General features: G+C 45.2%; 1 protein-coding gene across 35 annotated transcripts in view; it reads right to left on the minus strand.

The window, feature by feature from the left end:
• LOC111931866 (putative methyltransferase DDB_G0268948) overlaps positions 1-15282 on the minus strand; it is a 169314-nt gene that overhangs the window by 61848 nt on the left and 92184 nt on the right. For 2 of the 35 annotated variants that reach the window (XM_086896280.1, XM_086896259.1), the window contains exon 3: positions 4309-4424. The exons of the other annotated variants lie outside the window; for them this stretch is intronic. The gene's annotated coding sequence lies outside the window, so the exon portion shown is untranslated. The remainder of the gene's footprint in view (positions 1-4308; positions 4425-15282) is intronic. 35 annotated transcript variants of the gene reach the window in all.

Genomic DNA, 15282 nt, shown 5'->3' on the forward strand with positions numbered 1-15282 from the left:
AAGATGTGGAGTAGGAGAACACTTCAGAATCACCTCCTGATAAAATATCTAAGGCATTTTGAATCCACATCCATCTTTCCTGGCAAAGGTTTTGTATCTCAGATATTTTGCTTTCAGATGTTCTTTGGGCCTGAGCCCAAGAAGGAACATCTCCTCCTCTTCCTCCCACCCACCTGAGCCGACAGATGCAGCTGGTGGGGGCATTCCTCGCCCGTGGAATCTGGAAAGAGAGCTGCAGCAAGTCACCAGTGCTGGATTTGTCTCTCTCCTGTGGGGATCAGGACTCTGCTGAGGAAAAGCAGATAGGGTTTCACACAATCCAAAGCACATGTACAGTAACTAAAGCTGCGTAAGCACTTTTCTTTCCTAGGGAAATTTTCCAAACGTATGTCTCAAAGGAATGTGAAAATATCCCCCCTCCTTTCTAGCTTGCTTCCTATAAATCCAGCCCAATGTGGACAATCCCCTCAGACTCTGCTCCAAGAGGGATTTAAGGGTCAGGAAAGGGTAGGGATGACAACGCTGGGAATTCATGCCCTGAGCAGTCAGTGCAGAGAAGGCCCCTAGGAAAGGACATATCAGTCATGGAAACCACTTAAGGTTAATCACACAGTGCTGCTGTGAGAAAACACACTCAGACACTCAAATCCAGTGAAAATGGATGTGTTTGGGGTCATTTCCATCTGTTTAAGCACCATCAGATGTTTGTATCCTCCACAGACAACTCAGATTTTTGGGCATCCCCTCCTCCTCCAGGAATGTCCATGCAAAAGGAAATTTCTCCATGGGAAGTAGTTGGTTTAAAAGGCAGTTTTCATGGGGGAGGAGAAAAGCAAAGCCTTGACTAAACATTCTGCCCAGCTGCTTTGTGCATGTATTGGCTGCAGTGACCGGGGGCAGCACAGGGCTGTTAAAGACAGAGCTCCAGGGGGATCAGGCAAAGCTCTGAGGTCCACAGCAGAGGAAAGACATGGATGTGTTGGAGAGAGTCCAGAGAAGGGCCATGAAGATGATCAGAGGGGTGGAGCAGCTCTGCTCTGAGGAAAGGCTGGGAGAACTGGGATTGTTCAGCCTGGAGAAGAGAAGGATTTGGGGTGACCTAATTGTGGCCTTCCAGCACCTGAAGGAGCTGACAAGAAACGTGAAGAGAGACAACTTACAAGGGCCTGGAGTGACAATGCAAGGGGGAATGGGTTGCACTGACAGAGGGCAGGCTTAGATAAGATATCAGGAAGAAATCCTTCCCTTTCAGGGCGATGATGCCCTGGCACAGGTTGCCCAGAGAAGCCGTGGCTGCCCCTGGATCCCTGGAAGTGTTCCAGACCAGGCTGGATGGGGTTTGGAGCAACCTGGGCTAGTGGAAGATGTCCCTGCCTATGACAGGAGGTGAGCTTTAACGTCCCTTCCAACCCAGACCATTCTGGGATTCTGTGAGAATGTTTGGTGAGCAATGCCCAACCCTTCTGCAGGAGCTGAGCAGGGGAATCAGCTCTCAGGATGGTGCCCCATGAACATGGAGCCACCATGCCCTGCTGATCCCATGATGGCTGATCCCACATGCCACGCCTTCCCTCGCTCTGTGAGGAAAACAGATGTGCTGTGCTGAAGTGGGTATGTCCATGTGCACTGACTGGATTAACAGACTCCAGCGTCTCCCACTCATCCTCAGGGGCTGAGCACAGCCCTTGCCCAGGGTGAGGGATGAGCAAGGACCCCCAGGGCCATGTGGGAAGCAGTTATCCCTTGGGAAATGGCTGAAAACCCCATGACTTTCAATATCTCCAACACTGAGCTGAGTCATTCTAGATGAGCTTATCAAAGATGATTTCCTCTTTGACTCCAAAAGTATTTGCTGGTTATAATTATTCTTCTCTTAGAAAAACCCCCAAATAAAACCCCAGGAAAATCTCCAGCCCACTGAGCAAAAGCCTTCTCCCCCAAGCATTGTATACATAAATTCATGGAGAAGGAATGACAAATTCCCAGTGTTTCTGGTGGGTCACCACATTAATTTGTAGACTTTTTTTATTCTTGCAAATTGTCATGTAAAATGACATCAAAAGTCTGAATGAAGTTCCTGTTATGGCCATTTTATTTCATATCTAAATTTAACCAATAAACCTACAGATCAGCTTCCACAGTAGAAGAAAAAACTATAGGTTTTTGCAGGAGATTAAGTTCCAAAATCTTTCCCAGTGTCCCAGTCTGTGTGTGAGCTCGAAACAAGCACCAGAGGTGAAGAGAAGGAATTAAATGTTTGAGCCTTATTCCCAGGGAATGTCACTCAGCAGAGCTGCTTTGTGTATTTGTGCCTATTTACACCCACTGAGGATCTAAAATTACAGTTTAAGCAGGAAGCTAAACCTGGAGTTTTTAACAAGTCTAAGCAGTTGAATTTAATGCTCAGGAGCAAGGGGGTCCGTTCTGGTGCTAACTGGGAGGAGAGCTAGACTTGAGAAATGATAATAAGAGACAATTTTCACCTTATTATCCACCTTAGGAAAACCAAGCCTTTTAAATATGCCTCAGGATAGAAGCCACAAAATGTTATTTAACATTGGAAAAGCCTTTCTGGGACTTACAGCAGCTTTCAGTCATGGAAAGGCAAAAATATACCCATATCCTTTTTTTTTTTCTTTTTTTCAGAAAACTCCAGATTAGAAACTCCTGACACCAAACCTGCCAAAATTGTGCAGACTTGCTCAAAATCACAAACAGAAATGAGCAGCAGTCCCAGAAATGGGAAAGGCCTGAAGCCACTAACCAGGAATCTAATTTTGTAACCAGGACCTTTCTTTGATCTCTTTTACAGGTAATGGACAGACTTAAGGCTCAGCATCCCTTTGGGAGGGTGAGAGACAGGCGTGAGCTAAGTGATCCCACAGAATTCCCTGTCTGGGGGAACTGAGGCAGGCAGCTGTGGAACAACTTACTGACGTGCTGGGGGCCAGGAGAGCTCTGCAAAGGAAATCTGCCTGTCCCCAGGGCACACAAATGCAGGAGCTGAGGCTCCACATGACCTGCAGGAAGGAAGGTGAGCAGGAACCAGGTGAAAGGCCTGACTTGTCATCGGCTCCCCCTCCCACGCTCCAGGGCAGAGCAGCACAGAGGAGATGACAGGAGAGCTTCCAGCCCTCCCCATCCCTGCCAGCCTTGGCCAGTGTCCCCTCTCACCTCTGGAGCCCTTGTGCCAGCTGTGCCTGCCACTGCTCCAAAGCTCAGGTGCAGGGGGAGCAGGTGAATGCAGAATTCCTGCATTCCCAGGCAAGGGAACAGCTTTGAAGACATTCTGCATGGCCCCATCATCCAGCATCCCCAGCAGCAGAGCTGCTTTCCACTGTAGTTTTGTTTTTAAAATCAGGTTTTTAGCTGGAAACAGATGTAGCCTCTGCTACAGCTCTGCCCCTCCAAGCTTTTTCCAGAGGGATCTGGTAGGGATTTGTCTGTATCTGAACTCAACACACAATCCCCTGGCACAGAGGGAAAAAGCTTCCTTCAGTAGCTCACAACCAGATTTCAGCATCAGCTTAGTTATTATTCACAACAGCTCTGCCTGGAAATTTCTACAAACACAAGCAAAAAGTACCAGACTGGGGGGATGACCATGCAAACTTCCAGGATGAAGTTTCTGTCTGTGCTGCCCTTTCTGGGAGAGGCTGAAACAGCCCAGGACCCCATTTCTCACTGTAGTCCAACAGTGTGATCCTAAACCAGCACAATTCCCAGGAATGAGATTTCCTTTAATTCACGGGCTCCTGTCTTTGCCCTCTTGGCAGTGTCTGCAGCAGTCGAGTGCACTTCACAGCACAGCCTGACTCCTGAGTGATGCACAGTGCTCATAAATGCTCAAAAGAGCTCCTTGAGCATGTTACAGACAGGAAAATTATACACTACCAGCAGCAAGGTGCTGGGTGCTACCCATTGATTACTCATTTATTAAAACATCCCCCCACCTTCCAACCGCTTGTAAATAAAAGACTCACTATTAAAATTCAGCTCTCTTGAAAGCACAGAAGTGCACGGAGATGAAATTCCTTCCCAGACGTGGAGGTGACCTCTATTTACTATAAACATTATCCCACATTTAAATTTGGAAATGAAACAAGGGTGAGGCAAGGAGTCTGGATTCCGGTCAGAGCTTCCCTGCAGTCAGAGGTGAGCTCTGGTGCCAAGGCTTGTTGGAGCCCTCCTGCCTGCCTGCCTGCCTTCACAGGATCTTTGGATCACTTTGTACATGTTTCAGACTGGGTGGGGGAAAGGTTCCTTTGCACAGACATCTGATGAGGCTTACTCACAAGTGTTACTCACCAGCCACTTGCTTGTGGGCAAGGAGAAGTTCAAGCCCCATTCTTTGCTCAGACCCAAGAAACAGCCACAAATCACCTTAAAGCGAAAGGGTTGGGTTCGACTCAAGATCCTGTACCCTGTGGTTTGTATGAAAAAGCAACATCAGTTGGAAGGAATTTCTCTCAGCTGAAAATGAGCAAAAACATTTATTCCACTCAACCTCTCTGCAGCACAAGGCTAAGCCAGGCCTCAGTGAGCTAAGATCCTACATCCCATTCCTTTCATGTGTGCACTTGCAATTCCCAGTCAGGTTGGTACATCCCACACTCCCAAAAGTGGACACAAGCTGATGCTTCCAACTTGAAGTCTGAAACTTCAAACTCCCCCATTCCACAAAGGGGTCAAGAGGAAACTCAGCTTGCTGCAGCCTGAAGGTTAGCAGGTCCTGCTGGCTGTGGAAAACACCTGGATCTAGACTCAGCTCAAAGCCCTGTCCATAAACAACCCCTGCAAACCCAAAGCTGAAGCCTGATGGAACCAGTGTGACAGCCTGTTCTCCTGAGCTGAGAGAACTGGAGTGAGGATCCTGCAGAGTACAGGTTGTCTTTGTGACTGCCACACCTCACCTTGCACAGCTTTTTCTTGAATCTAGCAGTATAAACGGGTTCAGTAAATCAAAAAATTGCTAAAAACACTGGTAATTGAAAAAAAAATAATTAAAAGGAAGGGGAATATTATTTTACATATTCCTCCACCACTGCATAGATTCTGTTTCCTATTAAAGGCAACTGTGTGTAGTGTTTCCATTAAGATTCTGCTTCCTGTTGTGTAATATGGAATGCTAAAAATCTCAATATCGCTTCAGAAGTTATTACAAACTCCAGAGAGTTTTCTATTCCCAAGAAATCTTTCCCAGTGGGAAGCTGGAATAGTTCCTGCAGAATTTACAGCAAATGCCTCAGACCCGATGTAATATTTATGGTGTCCCTCTCATCTTATCCAGGCTGGTTTGCTGCTCTGCTGCTGTGAAAGAAAAGCCTGTTTCAATGGTTCAGGGCTGTGACATTCACTTTGAAGGATATTGAAGCGGATACGACAGCCACAGGAAATGTTCCAGTCTCGCTGAGGTGCCTCGGAGAGGTATTCAGTCAAATGAGAATTCACTAATCTGATTCCCAGGAAAAAAAAATATTAAAAAAAAAAATCATTGTAACTTAATGAAGAAAGAGAAAGAAACATGACAGATCTCCATTCATGGCTTGCCAGATCTGGATTCCATGAAAGCCAGGAGAAAAATTCCCATTCACTTTCATGGGAATAGGATTTTGACCCCAAAGGTCAAACATTCAAACAGAATTATAATGCATTTTGAAACCTTGTGAGAATTAGCTGATATCCATTTGCATTGAAAAGAAATCACTGTATGCTAGGATATATTTGCATGGCCACAGCCCTTCTTATAGAAAAATAAATTTGGGGCAGCAAAACAGCCCAGGTGGTGTCATCAGTGCTTCAGTTACTGAGTCAAAGGCAGAGGTGCCACCTCCAAACTGCTGCTCCAATATTGCTCCACTTATCAAAGTGCCTGGGTTCTATCAACTGCAGAATAAATGTCTGCTCCAAAGTTGTTCCCACTTTGCTGCCTGTGGGAGAAATGCATGTACAGTGGCCATAGCTGTGTGTTCTAACCTGCCAGAAGAAGTGGAGATAAAGAAAGATGCTCCTTTGGGTTGAGCTTGATGCAAGGTATAAAAAACAAACTGATTATCAAACTGACAGAGAGGAGGTTTAGATGAGATATTAGCAAGAAATTGTTCCGTCAGGGTGGGGAGGCCTTGGCACTCAGAAGCTGTGGCTGCCCATGGATCCCTGGAAGTGTCCAAGGCCAAGTTGGATAGGACTTGGAGCAACCTGGGATCGTGGAAGGTGTCCCTGCCTGTGGCAGAGGATAAGCTTTAAGGCCCTTTCCAACCCAAATCATTCTGGGATTCTGTGATTCTATGTGTGAATACTGACAACTCCTTTAGTGAATCCTTTTGCAGTCCTACATCCCAACCCAAACTTTCAGAACTAGAGGTCAGAGCTCAAAGTCCATATTTACGTCCCTAGACCAGATCATGATTCCCACGTGCCAGGCACTCAGCAGCTCTCATTCACCCAGTGGGAGGACAATGGGTACACAGCACATTTGAAATTTATTTATTTAATTTATTTATGTATTTTCTAGGAGTTGTGAAGCCTGTAACTGCAGACAGCTCGTCCCAGAGGTGCTGGAGGCATCAGTCAAGTTGAAAGTTAGGAAAATAGGATGTGGCACCTGGATGAAAGGGATGAAATGAACAAAGAAGGAGCCAGGGGCCAGAAGTGAGTCCTGGCTGTGCAATCTGCTAGATGGGACATCAGCTCTCTGAGGGAATGAGCCTGAGTCATTGCAAGGTGGTCTGAGCAAAGTCCTGGAAAACATTGCCAAGATCAACCTGCCCTGTTCTCTGTGGAAGAGCGACACAACCCAGCAGGGCAGCCCATGTCTCTTGCTGTCTCCATAAACAGAGAGGAGATTATGTGGGAAGGAGGAACCCTTATTAGCTGTATCCTTGAGGGCAGATTATAGTTCAGGAGACAAACAGTCCTAGGAGCGAGAAACAGCAGGGGTGCTAAGCTTGCATGGTCATTTTTAGCCTCCTTTGCATATTCACACGTACACAGGAAGAGAATTCATTGCACCAAATAAACCACAGCCCTGCCTTGGACATGGACAAATTGTTCTGGATGACTGGAGGGTGATGTTGCAGTGAAAGGAATCAAAATTTTAGCACGATGTCTCAAGAGACATTTAGAGTGGAGAAGATGGGAAAGCCTTCATCCAGAGAGCAAACTGATGGAAGATCCATGGGACAAGAAGAAATAGTAGCTGTTCCATATTGGAAAGCAGAGATGCTGAGGGGAGCAGTAAAAAGATTAAAGTCAGTGTCTGGTTTTATTTAACAACATCATTAATTCCTTGAGAATCAAAAGGGGTGAGTACATTCACATCTGAAATGACTTTGAGACACGCAGCCAACATCCGTATTGCACCGAGCACTCAGAAATATGAGGAGGAAACAGTGAAACAAGATTCAGTTCAGGATAGGGAATGCCAGGGAGGGAGAGTGATTCAAACTGCAGATATTGAGTGGAAGAAATATGATTTGAGAGCAGGGATTGGGGTGAAGGTTATCCTCTGAGACACGGATTTATAAAACAGTAAGGCAAGACAGCTGTAATAAATTGGACATTGTTGCTGTGTGCATCAGAGAAGGAGCATCTCAGGCAAAGGGAGCACTAGTGAGATTACAGGGATATTGCTGATGAATCCAAACTTGAATGGAAAAGAAGAGGAAAAGTTAGGCAAGAATAATAGCAATGATTAAGGGATGTGTGCATATAACTTTAAAGCTCACTGAAATAAATTTAGAAAACTCTTAAGAGAAGACAAAATTATCTTTTACTTTAAAAACATTGATAAGCCCTCACTAGAACTATTTGTTCAGAAAAATGTGTTCAAAAGCTCAGGATTTCATAAACCTAGTACAAGATGCAGATGTGGGAGAAGTCAACTAATCTTTCTGTGAAATGGCAACAACCACAGTGCAGAGAGGCACTCACTGAAGTACTGAAGACATGTAGCAAATATTGCTCTCCAAAACGAGTCCCTCACCAGGATAAATGCCTGTTTACAATCCCCTGGGTTTTAAGAGGGCATCTGTGATGTTGCTATTTGGGAGATCTGGGGAAAAGCTGAATTTAAGGAGAAATGGCCTCTCTCTTCATATGACAGCTACTCCTGGCTTGTTTATATTTTCCTTTCCTGGGGTGATTTCAAATGAGTTTGCTGCTCATGGCTGTCGGCTGCAGGCAGAGCGTGCAGTGAGAAGGAATTGATAAAAATGCCACTTGGGATTTCCATGCTAAATATCAGAGCACTCCCCTCGTGTCAAGCAGCCTGATTAGACCAGACAAAGCACTTGAAGAACAGAAGTCTAATGCAGGAAGCAAGTCTGTGTGGAAGGAGGCAGAGACAGGCCTGGTTCACATCACCAGCAAATCCTGAGCTCCCAGGAATCCTGGATTTCTCTGTGGAAAGGGGAGCTGGGCTCAGGTCTGGGCTCTCTGCAGCATCTGGTCGAGTCTGCCTGGACAGCACAGTGTATCCTATTGTAATAAATGGAATTGATTTGTGCTAACTAAACTGTAAATATTATTAAAGTTATTATTATTAGCAATCAAAATAATCAGCGTTGCAAGGCTTATGCACCCCTTTACAGATGTTACATGTTAAAATTGAGGTACAGGATGTAGTTTGGAAGATAAGTGATGTCCCAAGACAAAAACAGCCTTGAGATGGACAAAATTAGAATGACTTTAGGCATTGGGCCTAAAAATCAGTAAATATTAGACTAATTGATGGACTTACATAACACAATACTTAGTGTGCACACACAACCTGTGAGGTTATCCAAAGGACAATGAGGATGAGTGTGAGCTTTTGTCCAAAGACCATCAAAAGAAGACTGAAGACCCCCAACAACAAGTGAGGCATGAGCCATGAAGAATAGTGATGTAAAGTCAGAAAAATCAGAAATAGGGGGGAAACTTACAGGAAACATTAATTAATATGTGTAAGCATACAGTGTATAAGTTTAGTTTGAAGTGCTTTGTTTTGTATGTGAGGTAGAGTAACAAATCCTCCCTGTACCCCTGTTTGTTTTGCTTAATCATACTTAATTACAGGCAAATTATATATATAAATTGTAATTTTTTATTAAATTGTATTCTTTTACTAAACTGTATTCTCTTATACCAAATTACTATTCAATTCACTAAATTGTATTCATTTTTAATTAAACTGTTATTAACTCAAAAGACTTAGTTGTCAAAATTCTAATTTCATTTATAACACTGTATTTCCTGCAGATATTAGGGAATTTCTTGTGGGGCTAATGGATTAATAGTTAGCCAGAGAGGGGCTGAATTCAGCACACATTCCTCTCACACCTCATTGTTTGTTTAAAAGGATCTCCTTAAGTCGGAGGATGCTCGTTAGGAGCCGGCTATGATAAACACAGCACTTGTGCACTTGCCTAATTTGGTACCTCTGATGAGCCAGAACTTAATAAATGCAAACTGCTACCCAAATTACTTAGATTTGTTCAGTCATTTTCTGTCTTCCTCAGCATATTCTATGGGCTGATCTCATGACACTCTCCTTCATGCCAGGTTTTTTTTTGTCTATCTGAACTTTCTTTTTCCACTAGAAGCCTCCAAGCTGGGCTCCTCTCAGGCACTTTGCATATATTATTTCACTGCTCCAGTGGAATGGTTCAAATTATAATTTTCCAGCTGAGATACAAAGACTAATTCATTCAAGACCACCTTTTTTTTTGTTTTTGTGTGTGACAATGTGGATTTCTCTGTGCCCCTTGGGGAGATAAAATGCACCCAAAGTGCTCTGGGAAAACTGGGAGCAAGACAAAGTAATTTGTGGAGCAAAATAATGTGCTATCAAGTGTATCCCATGCACACTCTGGGGATGATCTGATTGTTGTCCCTGGGTGGTAGGAGAGAAGACAAAATGCCAGATAAAGAGAATGTTGATTGACAGATACAAATCTGGGCAGAAATCCTCTGCTGATGCTGACCAAATCCACAGCAGGAGTCAATACCAAGAAAGTGGCTGCTAATTTTTGTAGCAGTGAGGACCTTGGGGAGCCCAGGAAGAAGGGATGTGCATCCTTTTCCTTGCTCCTGATCTGAGGCAGGAGATCCACCAGGAGCACTGCATTCACTTCTGGGGTCCCCAGCAGAGTCCAGGGGAGCTCACAGAAATGATCAGAAGGATGAAGCACCTCTGCCGTGAGGAAAGGCTGAGACAATTGGGAATATTCAGCCTGGAAAAGAAAGAGGAGACCTCATTGTGGCCTTTCAACTCTTAAAGGGGCCCTGGAAGAGAAATGGAGATGGGCTTTTTAGCAGGACCTCTTGCTCTAGGACAAAGGGGGATGGTTCTGAACTGAAGAAGGGTTGCTTTAGATTAGATATAAGGAGGAAGTTTTTAATAATCAGGGTGGTGAGGCCCTGGCACAGGTTTACCAGAGAAGCTGTGGCTGTCCCATCCCTGCAAGTGTCCAGAGTCAGGCTGGACAGAGCTCTCAGCAACCTGATCTGGTGTAAAATGTCCCTGCTCATTGCAGGGGGTGGGACTGAATGACCTTTAAAGGTCCCTTCCTACCCAAACTGTTCTGTGATTTTGTGATCTCTGCTCTGGTGTTTGTGCCAGGGGTGATCTCACCTCTTGCTCTTGGGAAACCAGGCTTAGGTGCCTCTGATCTTTCCTGGGATGGACAAACTGGACAGGGAGGGCTGGGGACATGCCATGAGGCCTCTGGATACAGCAGAGTGCGTCACCATCTGAGCCTCAGCATGCAGGGTTTCCAGCTCCAGGGACTGTTCCATGGCTGTAATCCCAGAGAAGTCATCCAGGGCAACTGAGAAATGAGCCAGGTAGATGCCAAATATGAAGATGGAAGTGTCTCTCATGGCCTTGGCCCCACATTCCTGCCTAGCCTGGGAGGACATCAGGGAGATCATCCATGAGAGCACGACTGGCAAACAGAGAATCAGTGTGGGCAGACGTCACAGGACAAAGAGAGACACATAGGAAAGGCTGAATCCAGCTTTATTTCTACCATTCCATGGCTGTAATCCTGATATTTGACAAGTGGCTCAAATTCACTTAGAGTAATCTTATAAAGTAAATAGCTTTGATCCGATGTGTTTAATTTAAAGCACTTACATTTTATTTATTCTTTTACTGTGAGGAACAGACTGCACTTTCTTTAATAATATCTAAGAAATAAGGGTTTCCAATCCTCACGCAGAGTAAAATTCATACCAGCAATACAGCTGTGAAAGGTGATTTCCTTGAGCCTGTTTTCATGCACAAAAACCAATTCCTGTGCCTCAGGAATCAGTGCAGCCATGTATTGAATTGTAGTGCATCAAACAACCGGATTAATATTTGGAAAATTAATTCTCGAATGATTTGTGAAGTTGAGAAATTGATAAGTGCTCAGTCACAGCAACAGTAAAGAATTGATAGGATGATAAAAATCAGGGAGAACATATTAAGGGCCTCAGGGGGAAAAAGAAAAAGAAAAAAGGAGAAAAAGAAGGAAATAGTTTGCAAAATATGATTGTTTTTGAAATGTTTGCCTAGCAACAGCCCAACAAATGCTCCAAGTATGGCTGTATTTCATATTCTCACAGCAATACCACATCGTGTTTCAACACCAGCCAGCCCTGAAATCCACCCTGGTGACCTCAGCTGCCCTGCTCTGATGCTGGGCATCTCGCAGCTCCCACCCTTCCCGAGCCATGGCAGGGCACAGAGCGCATCTGTTTCCTCTGCCCTACGTTGCAACAACCCATTCCCCACTTTCTGTCGCCTGGCACCACAGAAGAAAACAGCTGGATGTGCCAATTTCCCTGTCTGTGCCCACCTCTGCCCACTCAGCTCTGCCTGACCTCACTTTCCTCATACACTGTCTGAGCTGGCCCACGGAGAAGTCAAAGTCAGGTCAAGTTCTTATGTTCCAAGCCCAAGTAAAATCTCTTCCCCACTGAGTTCTGTTTACTTTTCCCATCATCTCACTCATGGCTTTGGGATCATGGCTTTGCTTTTCAGAGCAGACTCGAAAATTTGAGTCTAACAGCAGAAACAAATCAGGGGATTTAAACAAAGTCCAGTGAACTGCTAGGAAAGGAAAAGTGCCAATCTGTCACAAATTTAGCCCATCAGAAATAAGGTTCAGATCCATTTGTGACCCTGCTATCCCACGGAGCTCGGATGTAACTGAGAACAGAGCATAAACAGTGGCCATGCTGTGAGAAGCAGAGCTGTGCACATGGAGGGAAGACTTGGGATGGCACACGGCTTCCCTGACTTCTGAGCCTGCTGTTGCCAGAGTTATACCAGTGTTTTCAAAAAGGGGATTTAGGTGCTCCTGTCTCTCAGCAATGATGTTTGTCCCTGAGGATGAGTTCAGGCTCCTGGGTTGCCTGCTAAGCTCTGTCCTTAGAGGGAGCTGTGAGACCCTGGTGCTGTGGAGGCATTGTCTCAGGAAAACAGCAGCTCCTGCTGCACTCTGAGCTCTGAGGCAGCTGTGATCCAGATGTCTTCATCCAAACACACCTCTCTTGTCTCCTTTCTTGTCTCCTTTGCCAGCAGAGCAGCAGGTCTCATGGTAGGCAGCAGGGACAGCGCAGCCTCACCACCCCAGAAATGGACACGAGCACATTCTGTCTCCTGCCAATGTGGCTGTGGAGAGGCGACCTCTGCCAGAGAGATGAGGCAAACAGGTACAGCTTTAATCAGGCCCCCTTTTGAGGCAAAAAGCCTTTTTTCCATCACCTGTGTCACTTTGCAATTTGGGCAGGCTTTGAGCACAGGGGTGGGAAGCAAATGCAAGGCAGCTCCACGTACCTGCTAAGCCTGGCAGCTGTGCTGTGCTCAGTAGCACACCTGAGTGTGGATTCCAGCTGGAGAGCCTTTGCCAGGAGAAATTTTGTCCCCAGCGGGAAGGCCAGGCAGTGCAATTAGATCAGCTAACCCTTAAAACAGAGACAAAGCCGAGCTCGAGGCCACCCAGGAGCAATTTTGAAGTGAGAGCAGTTCAGCAGCTGTCCTTGGGTGGCTGCAAACCACTTTTATGAGACCAGTTGCAGGAAGCAGGGACTGCACATCATCACCTCTATATTCCAGGCCCAGGTCCTGCAGGTCTCAGTTTCATGGTAACTGGAACCAGATCTTTGTTGCTGCATTTGTATTGATTCAACACAACCACTTTTCTGTCAAAATTACCTAGACTATATGAGGTAGAATTTAGCCTGACTTCCTGATTTTAGGTATGTCGAAACCCTGACAATTCCTATCACAATGTAACATTTGCCAACATGGAGCTCACCCAGCTGCATTTTTAGAACATTTTTGAGATAGAAAAATGACTTTACAAAGGATCACCTTGTTTTGCATCACACTGCCATCATATTTTTTCTAGTTCTGGGAACCTGTGAGCTGGAATTACCACATCACAGTTTTCCCTATCACAAATCACAGAGGGATCAATGGAGCAACGGCCCATCAGCTGCTGCCTGCAAAGCACACTGAGGCCCACAGAGGAAAGCATGGCAGTGACAAGTGTTATTTATTAGTCTCTGAGTTAATTACCCTTTATTTTGCACCATATCTCTGACCTTGGTCATCACACTCTTCCCACCTCCCCACCCCAAACCACAGAGGGTTGCGATACAGAAGACATCTGTTTCCTGTCTCAGAATTTGCACTTACACATTTACAATTAGCATCCCCATCTGAGATTCAGAGGTGAGAAGCTGTAGTCACAAGTAATACCTGCTCCTCAACCTATCAGGCTCCTTTGCATTGCAGGAAATGCAGAATAGACAAATAGAGGAGAAGGAACATTCGTGTTATTTGGAGAGGTTTGCACCACCCTCTATTTTTTTGCTGCTGTTAAAATTAGATAGGTGCCTGGGATAGTCTGATACATTTAACAAAAATAAATAATTGTAATGGCATAGAGGGAGAAAAGACAATTATTTAAATTGGTCATAAATATTCTTAAGACATTATTATTAATAATTATTATTACTGTTAGTCATGAGAAAGTGCAGGCCAAGTAAGGGTATGTGCTGGCTTCATGACTTCACTGAAGTGAGGCCAGTGGGTAAAACCCTGGCCAAAAGTGGTTAGAAGGCCCCAGTGCCTTGGCTACAGGCTCCATCACACAGCTACAGGTTCTGTGCAATGCAGCTCCTCAGGCCCCTCAGATGCTTTGGGACAAAGCCTGAATTTTTATTCAAAGCCCACATTTAGGATTTCCATCACCTACTGTTGGATGCAGACTGGAATCTTGGCCTCCTGCCATTCTGGTGGGCAGTAAGGCTGAGGGAAATGCATCCCTTTGACCACTCCTCTCCCTCTGCCTCCTCAAGTTACACAGCTTGAGACTGCTGGGCCCAGCTCTGTGCTCAGGGATAAACATTAGTGAAAGTATTTGCAGACAGAGGACCATAATCTAGACACCAACGTTGATCCCAGATATCATTTTGTTTATGAGTATCAGTCCTGGGGAATTACTGAAATCCCAAGGGAAAAGGCTGTGTTTCGAGATGCTTGCAACATCTTAGCCCCCAGCCTGACTCAAGTGAGCAGCCTGACTTGCCAGGGCAATCAGTATCTACTACACAGCTAAAATCACAGGCTGGCAAAGGATGGATATGTTTTGCAAGCAGAACTGGTAGTTGAAAACACACAGAACTCCAAAACTGCTGGCACTTTGCAGGATGAGAATTTGCAAATGCTTTGGCCAGCTCTGGTTTCATCCACGGTGGAAGTTTGTGTGAACTGGCTGTGCAAGGAAAGAGAAAACAGAAAGACTCCTGCACAGGCCTGCTGCTGCTTGAGCAAGTGAATTACCTGTCTCCTTGGCTCTTTTCTTGGCATATTCCCTTCTCCTTGCTGGTGCTCCTAATACAATTATCTTGATTTGCTCATGAGCTCCATGGTGTATCAATCTACAGGGGATCAGATCTCTGCTACCAGCTCTTCCCTCTCCAGTCCCTTCTTTGAGCTTCTGAGTACAAAACAAGACCTTCTAAAAGAGTTGTTGCTGCCCAAATGTGGAATAAGAACCAAACCTCTGAACCTGAGGTGCACACAATATATAAACCCTGCTTTTCTCCCTCCAGGAGAATGTGCAGCAATACTGTGTATAAATAATATAAGCTGTGTCACCTTTCAAGCTTTTAGCTTGGAAAACAGCAGCCTGGATTTTCAGGTTGGCTTAAACCTCAGCACACACATCAACACAATGGCCACATTCCTGCCAGAGTCGAATCTCTTTAGATGAGAGGGAATTTTAGCAGGCACTTCCCAGC

This window comes from Cyanistes caeruleus, chromosome 7 (assembly GCF_971803275.1).
Source record: "Cyanistes caeruleus chromosome 7, bCyaCae1.hap1.1, whole genome shotgun sequence".
NCBI classification, from domain to species: Eukaryota; Metazoa; Chordata; class Aves; order Passeriformes; family Paridae; genus Cyanistes; species Cyanistes caeruleus.